Source organism: Rattus rattus, chromosome X, assembly GCF_011064425.1.
Source record: "Rattus rattus isolate New Zealand chromosome X, Rrattus_CSIRO_v1, whole genome shotgun sequence".
NCBI classification, from domain to species: domain Eukaryota; kingdom Metazoa; phylum Chordata; class Mammalia; order Rodentia; family Muridae; genus Rattus; species Rattus rattus.
Window position 1 is genome coordinate 3,240,067 of NC_046172.1, and position 7,736 is coordinate 3,247,802.

Below are 7,736 nucleotides of genomic sequence, written 5' to 3' on the forward strand. Positions count from 1 at the left end.
GACATAAGATTCACAAACTCTTAGTAAAACTAACCAAAAGAATGAGAAGGCCCAAATTGTTAAAGTAAATATGGAAAATGGGAACAATAAATGACAATGAAATCTGGAGGATTGTGCATGAATATTTTCTGAGAATGTGTATTTAAAACAATACACTAGAACATCTAGAGGTAACAAATTTGTAGGCACACATGCTCTAATAAAATTAGTTCAAGGGGATAGAAAAATCCTTCAAACAACCTATAGCAAAGAATGAGATTGAAGTGGTAATGAAGACCCTGGCAATTAAGAAAGGCTCAGACCCCATATGTTGACTGTGGATCGTGGGAATTGAACTCAAGTTGTCAGGCTTGGTGACAAATGCTTTGACCTACCAAGCTGTCTCATCAGTCCTTAATGAACAAAATTCTGGGTTGTAAGAGGGGTCCATTTTGTTTTCCTGGTGGATGTGGCAGTCTCTAACCTATGTGCTTTAATAGTCTGCTGTGTTGGTCTTTTACACCTACAAGTTGAGGCTGAATGATTCTGCACTGTTACCTTCTGGCTGCTGCATGTGCCATCAATTCCTGTGGCATTAACTTTGACATCTCTGTGACAGGCTGCAGGAAACAATAGTGATTGTGATTTTTGTCATCAGACAATGAGAAACTTTTGTAAAATAGTTGTCAAGGAGGTCTATGGCTGCACTCTCAACAGAAAATATTTGAAGGTCTGAAACATAGGAGGGGGAGTTTTTTAAAAAAAAAAAACCAAACAACAAACTAACCAGTGAAAACATTGCTAATCTTATCACAAACTATTAGAACCTCTGCCATGATAAAATCAAATGGTCATAAGCTCAAAACAAATTAGCATCTTGTTTATGTTGTCCTTTTGCCCCCCCTTTTTTTTATCTCTTTGCCATCTGGATTAGTGACATTATTCAAACACAATATAATCCAGCCAAGAGCAGAAATGACCAGGCTGCCTCTTTCATTTGCTCATAGTCACTCTCAGGGGCTGGGGGTGGGGTCTATGCATCTTTTTTTCCCCTTTTTGACTGGCAACCAGGCTCTCAGAACCCTACCAGCCTTCACAAGGTGCTGGCCTTACCTGTTCTCAAGCACCCATTGTCCTCAGAGCACCTGTTTCCTCTTCCTGGCTAGGTTTCTTGCTCTCTGTGGTGGCTTTCATGATGTTGGAAGCTCCCCTTCAGGTTATCAACAGAGCAGGTGGTGGTGGCAGTGGAAGTGGTGGTAAAAGAGGAAAGGAGGAGGGAAGAGGAGGAGAAGGAGGAGGAGGAGGAGGAGGAGGAGGAGGAGGAGGAGGAGGAGGAGGAGGAGTCACTGGTGAGTGAGATGTCTAGGGCTTTGGAGGACTTCGTACGGTGGCTATAGTTGTGGTCCTCCCTGGGGTCTCTACTGACCACCTTGAAGCCACATGATGGTTTGTTCTTAGTCCGTACCTGGTTGGTGTCTGGTGACCCCTTTCCTCAAAGCTGTTCTCCTCCAAGTGGGAGTAACTGGCTATAACTGGATGCCAGGAAACAACTCTCTGCTCAGAAAGTGGGCTTTGTTTTCTATCATTCCTGGAGAAAGAGTTGCAGACATCTCAGGGTGGGTATTCAAAAGTCTCATGACATTGGCGGCATCAACATCAAGAACTTTCAGAAAGGCTCTGCTCTTCCTGAAAAAGCTACTTTCTTCACAGGTGGGTAGGCCTTTGATGTATCTGAGGAGTGGGAAGAGGGTAGTAAAGTGTCTTTTTCAAAGCTAGAATTAGATTTTTGTCTCTGTGATGGGTGTATGTACCAAAAAGACTCTTCGCCTATACTCTGATTTGTCTCTTTGTCTACTTTGTTGAAACATTTATTTGATGACAAATTATGTCTCACAGTTTTCCCATCTAATTGGTGCATTTGCAAAAAATGGGAAATGTTCCAAGATCCAAATGTAGATATCCTTCACTGGCAGGTTGGAGGGTCTTGCCATAAACATGAGGCAGTTAAAGGAACAGGAAGGTTTGCAGCTAAAGTTCCGACTGTCATTACAGTGTATAAGGGAGTAGGTGGGGACCTGTGGGGTGTTACGGTCTAGTTCTTGGAACAGACCCCAAAGTACTTAAATTTCTTGCATTTGAGCAGCCAGTCCAGGCTGGTCAGCTCTTCATTTTGCCAAGTCCTTTTTTCTAACTTATCAGGCTTATCAGGAGTGTCAAAATGGCACTGACTATGTTGCCTGACTCACTGGTTCCTAAGCTTGTAGGCTTTTTAGAGGTAGGACTGACAGAACTCACTGACTTGAAGGCTTTGGGTTAAGAGGGGTCTCAAAGACTGCAGGACACTGTCGCTATTGCTCTTCAGGGCAGCAGACAACTTCTGAGGGCTCCTGGTAGACATAGTTTGGTGGTCCCACAAAGGAGCCACACCCAGGGCAGTGGAACACCCAGGTGGGCCCCAGGAGCTGGAGGTCAGGGAACTGGGATTGCTGAGCCACATGGGACCTTCAGCCACTGCCATCTGTCCACACATCTTCTCTCCTGCCCTTGTCTCTCCCACCCCTGTAGTCCCACCTCTTGCTTGCCTTTGTCAGGTCCCTGAATAAGTTGCCAGTTTTGTACGACTTACTAATTTTACTGTCAGGTCCCTGAAAAGGTTGCCAGTTTTGTACGACTTACTAATTTTTCTGTACTATTCTTTAGTCCTTCAACTATATACACATTATTACACTTTAACATATCTACACACCATCTTAAGTGTTCTGATCTGTCCTCAATGTCACAATCCCATCTTGGCGAACCTACCGGTGTTTCTTTAGACCCTACAGGATACTTGGCCTCTAGCATGTGCTAATCATCTGTACAGCACTCTAGTTCTCTCAGGCCATCAAGGTCTGTCTTTATCATAATAATATCTTTCAAAAAACAGGTTCATCATTTGGGGAAATATGTCAAAACTTTCTATATATTTTTCAGAACCACCTGAGTAGCCAGGTTCTGCTTAATCTGTTTAGTGTCTTATGTAGAGGAAGATGTTGGGCTTAATGAGTGTGACATTCCTCCCAACAAGTTCTTGACAGGAATTCCAAGGTGGAGTTACAGCTTAGATTACTGAATAAGGGCATATTGAACTTGTTTGTCCAGTAGGTGGCACCATTAGAAAAGATTTAATTTTACTGATTTACCAGGATACCTTAAACAGTGGTTTTCAACCTATGAGTCATGACTCCTGTGGGTGGGATCCACGAGGCCTTTAAAAGGGTCTCTTAAGATCAGCAGAAAACACAAATATGTACATTGTGATTCTTTTTTTTTTTTTTTTTTGGTTTTTTTTTTTCGGAGCTGGGGACCGAACCCAGGGCCTTGCGCTTCCTAGGCAAGCGCTCTACCACTGAGCTAAATCCCGACATTGTGATTCTTTAACAATAGAAAAATTGTAGTTATGAAGTGGCAATGAAAAAATTTTTGGGGGTTGGGGATTTAGCTCAGTGGTAGAGCGCTTGCCTAGGAAGCGCAAGGCCCTGGGTTCGGTCCCCAGCTCCGAAAAAAAAGAACCAAAAGAAAAAAAAAGAAAATAATTTTGTGGTTGAGGATCACCACAATATGAGGAACTACATTAAAGGGTTGCAGAATTAGGAAGTTTGAGAACCACTGTCTTTTTTTAAAATTTTTTATTATATATTTCTTTACTTATATTTCAAAGGTTATTCCCCTTCTCATTTTCCTGTCCATAAGCCCCCATTCACTCCTTCCCCTTCCCCATACAGGTATTCCCCTATACATTCCCTTATTTTCTTTTTTTTTTTTTTTTTTTGGTTTCTTTTTTTTTGAGCTGGGGACCAAACCCAGGGCCTTTGTGCTTCCTAGGCAAGCGCCTACCACTGAGCTAAATCCCCAACCCCACATCCCCCTTATTGCCCTCCCCCATATTCCCTGCATGGGGTCCAACCTTGGCAGGACCAAGGGCTTCCCTTCCACTGGTGCACAACAAGGCTATTCTCTCACATATGCAGTTGGAGCCCTGGGTCAGTCCATATATAGTTTTTTGGTAGTGGTTTAGTCCCTGGAAGCTCTGGTTGGAGAACCACTGTCTTTTTTTTTTTTTTTTTTTAATTAACTTTAGTTTTTCTTATATTCGTTTCCAGTGTTATTCCCTTTCCCGGCTTCCGGGCCAACATCCCCCTAACCCCTCCCCCGCCCCTTCTTTATGGGTGTTCCCCTCCCCATCCTCCCCCCCTTGTTGCCCTCCCCCCAACAATCACGTTCACTTGGGGTTCAGTCTTAGCAGGACCCAGGGCTTCCCCTTCCACTGGTGCTCTTACTAGGATATTCATTGCTACCTATGAGGTCAGAATCCAGGGTCTTTAGGTAGTGGCTTAGTCCCTGGAAGCTCTAGTTGCTTGGCATTGTTGTACATATGGGGTCTCGAGCCCCTTCAAGCTCTTTCCAGTTCTTTTCTCTGATTCCTTCAACGGGGGTCCTATTCTCAGTTCAGTGGTTTGCTGGCATTTGCCTCTGTATTTGCTGTATTCTGGTCCCTCAGGAGCATCTACATCCGGCTCCTGTCGGCCTGCAATTTCTTTTTGCTTCATCCATCTTGTCTAATTGGGTGGCTGTATATGTATGGGCCACATGTGGGGCAGGCTCTGAATGAGAACCACTGTCTTAAAGGGATATTTGTGTGCCCCAATTGGGTGTGACTAATCTTACTTACGAAGGGCACTCACTATTCCTGAATCTATTCTACACTGTTGGCATAAATCTGGATATGTTCTTTTGTTATTGTTTATGAGACAAGCTTTTACTATGTAGCCTTGGCTGGCTTCAAACTCATAGTCTTTGCCTCCATAGTGTTAGGATTAACATTTTGCATCACCACACCCAAACTGGTTCTTAAAGCTTGTGGGTAAGATACCTCAGTCCTTGGCCTATTTGTTTATAAAAGTCCACTTTGCAATAAAATATCATAGTTAAGACTGCCATATTATGGCTATGCTTTTAATTCAATCTAAGTTCCTTTCAGAACCTAGCTAGTTCTGCTGAGATAAAGCTATGCAATGCTCCAAGTTACTACACACTGTGTGCAGTCTTTTCAGACGGTTAAATACTTGGAAAGACTTTATTTAAAATTTTAATATATATTTATTGTGTGTGTAGTATGTATATATATGAGTGTGGGAGCATATGAAGAGTTGGTGTTTTCCTTGAGATCCTGGAGTTATTCCCTTCTACCATGACACCCAGATTCTTAGGTTTGTATGGCAAACACTTACCTGGTGAGTTGTCTGCTGGCCTGAGGGAGTTCATCTTACAAGCAGCTTTGGAATCCATTTGGAGGAGGAGGAGGACTGTACCTGGGTGGAAACATGAAGAGTAACATCCGTCTTGCACTACCCACATAGCACAAACCATAAACAGCTTATTCCTAGGAGTGAAAAGGGTGCTATTCAATGAACTTAAGAGAACTGGACACTGGTGGTATGAATAAGAATGCCTACATAGGCTTGTGTATTTGAATGTTTAGACATCAGGGAGTGGCACTACTTAGGATTAGGAGGTGTGGCCTTGTTGAAGGAAATGCGTAACTGGGGGAAAGGGGAGGTGGGCTTTGAGGTTTCAGAAGCACAAGCCAGGCCTAATGTTCTCTCTCTTCTCCTGAGGCCTGCAAATTTGGACTTAGATCACCATATCTGCCTGCATGCCACCCTGCTTCCTGCAACGATAATGGCCTAAACCTTTGAAATTGCAAGCACTTTCCAATTAAATCCTGTCCTTTATAACATTTGCCATGGTCGTGGCAATAGAACACTGACAAAGACAGAAGTTGGTACCAGGGAGCAGGATATTGCTATGATAGGTCTGACCATGATGCTTAGTGGAGGAATATGGAACACTTTGGGACTTTGAATTAGGAAAACAGTTGAATGTTTTAAACAGGGCTTAATGGGCCATACTAGTAGTATTGGGAGCAATGTTGGTTATAAAGATCTATCTTAAGAGGTTTCAGAGGGTAAGAACATTAGGAAGTGGCCTGGAAACTGTTCTTGTGATATTTTGGTGAATATTGTGGCTGCTTTCATCCTGTGTTCCACTAAAATAAAATAAAATAAAAATCAACCTGCCTGAGGCTAAATTGATATAATAGAAAGGAGCAAGTTGAGCAAGAAAAAATACAAAATATACAGTTTGAGGAGAAAACAGGCACCAGGAAGTGGAATGCAGCCAAACTAAATCCAGCACTCAAGGAGATAAAAGATTCAAAGAAAAGCCTGATGCTAAATGGAATAAAGGGAGTGGTGACCACAGGACAATAACTCACCTAACTAAGCTTCCAACTTGTGAAAAGGAATTAATGCAGAGATGAAGCAATGAAGGAACTCATCAAAGCTAGAAAGCTGATGCTGCTGTAACAGTGTTCCCCACACATAGCAGAACTTGGCAGCTTCAGCCATGTGGCTCTGGCTTTCGAGTCAAGGGTTGTAGAATCTTCCTCTGTGGATAAGGAAAGTTACTGAAGCCGGTTGTGTATCAGGGATGTCACTGAATGAAGTCTATTGTGGGATACTGTGAAGGTGAAGCCTGGATTTCACTGAAGATCCCAAGATGTTGGAGATGTCAGAATTGTGGGGTACCTACCAAGGAGAGCTGCTAACAGGGAGTGGAACCAGCCTGAGAAAGAGAGAGAGAGAGAGAGAGAGAGAGAGAGAGAGAGAGAGAGAGAGAGAGAGGTGTTGAAGTCAACAAAGCTGAAAGGAGTTGGAGATCTGAAGAACAGACATAGAGATGCAGAGTGTGGAGTTTGCCCAGTTGGTTTTCAGTCTTGCTTTGGTCCAGGATTTCCTCACTATGCTCCTTTCTCCCCTTTTGGAAATGTAATGCCATTGTATGTGGGAAGAACATAATCTGATTTTTTTTTTAATTTTGATTTTACAGTTAAGAGATTGCCATGAGTCTCAGAGGAGACTTTAGACTTTTAAACTAGTCTTGAAACTGTAAAAGCCTATGGCATCTTTTGAAGTTGGACTGAATGCACTGTTACATTATGATGTGGCTACAAGCCTCTGGGGTCAGGGATTGGAATAGTATTTCTTCACAGCACTAGAACACTGAGTAAACACCTAGCATGAGATGGTGACAGCCTTTATTGACTTATCATTAGCTACTTGGTATGTGCATCAATGACTGCTGGGCAGAGAACTTTTCACTGTCCTGGAAACGCAAACTCCCCTTGGTTCCTACTCTTGATATAGCTTTCTTAACTGGCTGTTTGCTCAACCTCCTGTTTACCTATCCAAACCTGCCATCTGTTCATCCATCTGCCTGTTCACTCTTCTGAGCTAACTGGACTGTTTCACTTCCACAGCAGCACTAAACTCCCCTACAGCTTATCTTTGATCCGGTAGCTCAGATCTAAGGCCAGTAGCCAGCAGGTAGCTCTCAGCTTTGTTCAGTTGATACCTTATCAATATAGACTTTATTTGAACTTCCATCAGCTTCTGTGCTTCTCAGTTCTGACAAACTCTTGAACTCTGCTGAAATCTTTACAACTACTCTTAACTTTTATATCATATATACATATATATCTATATACACACATATATGTATGTATATGTATTTGCTATATTGTATGTATTATGTGATCTGAGAGTTAATATACTTAAAATGATTAGAATAAAAGAATCTTGTGACTAGAAAGATGGCTCAGCAATTGAGATTGAGGATTGTTTTTATAAGTGACTTAAGTTTGGTTCCTAGTACAC

At 42.5% G+C, this 7,736-nt stretch overlaps 1 pseudogene; it reads right to left on the reverse strand.

The window, feature by feature from the left end:
• Nucleotides 1–231: 231 nt before the first annotated feature.
• Nucleotides 232–5,283, reverse strand: LOC116888947 (annotated as a pseudogene).
• Between the last annotated feature and the right edge of the window lie 2,453 nt (nucleotides 5,284–7,736).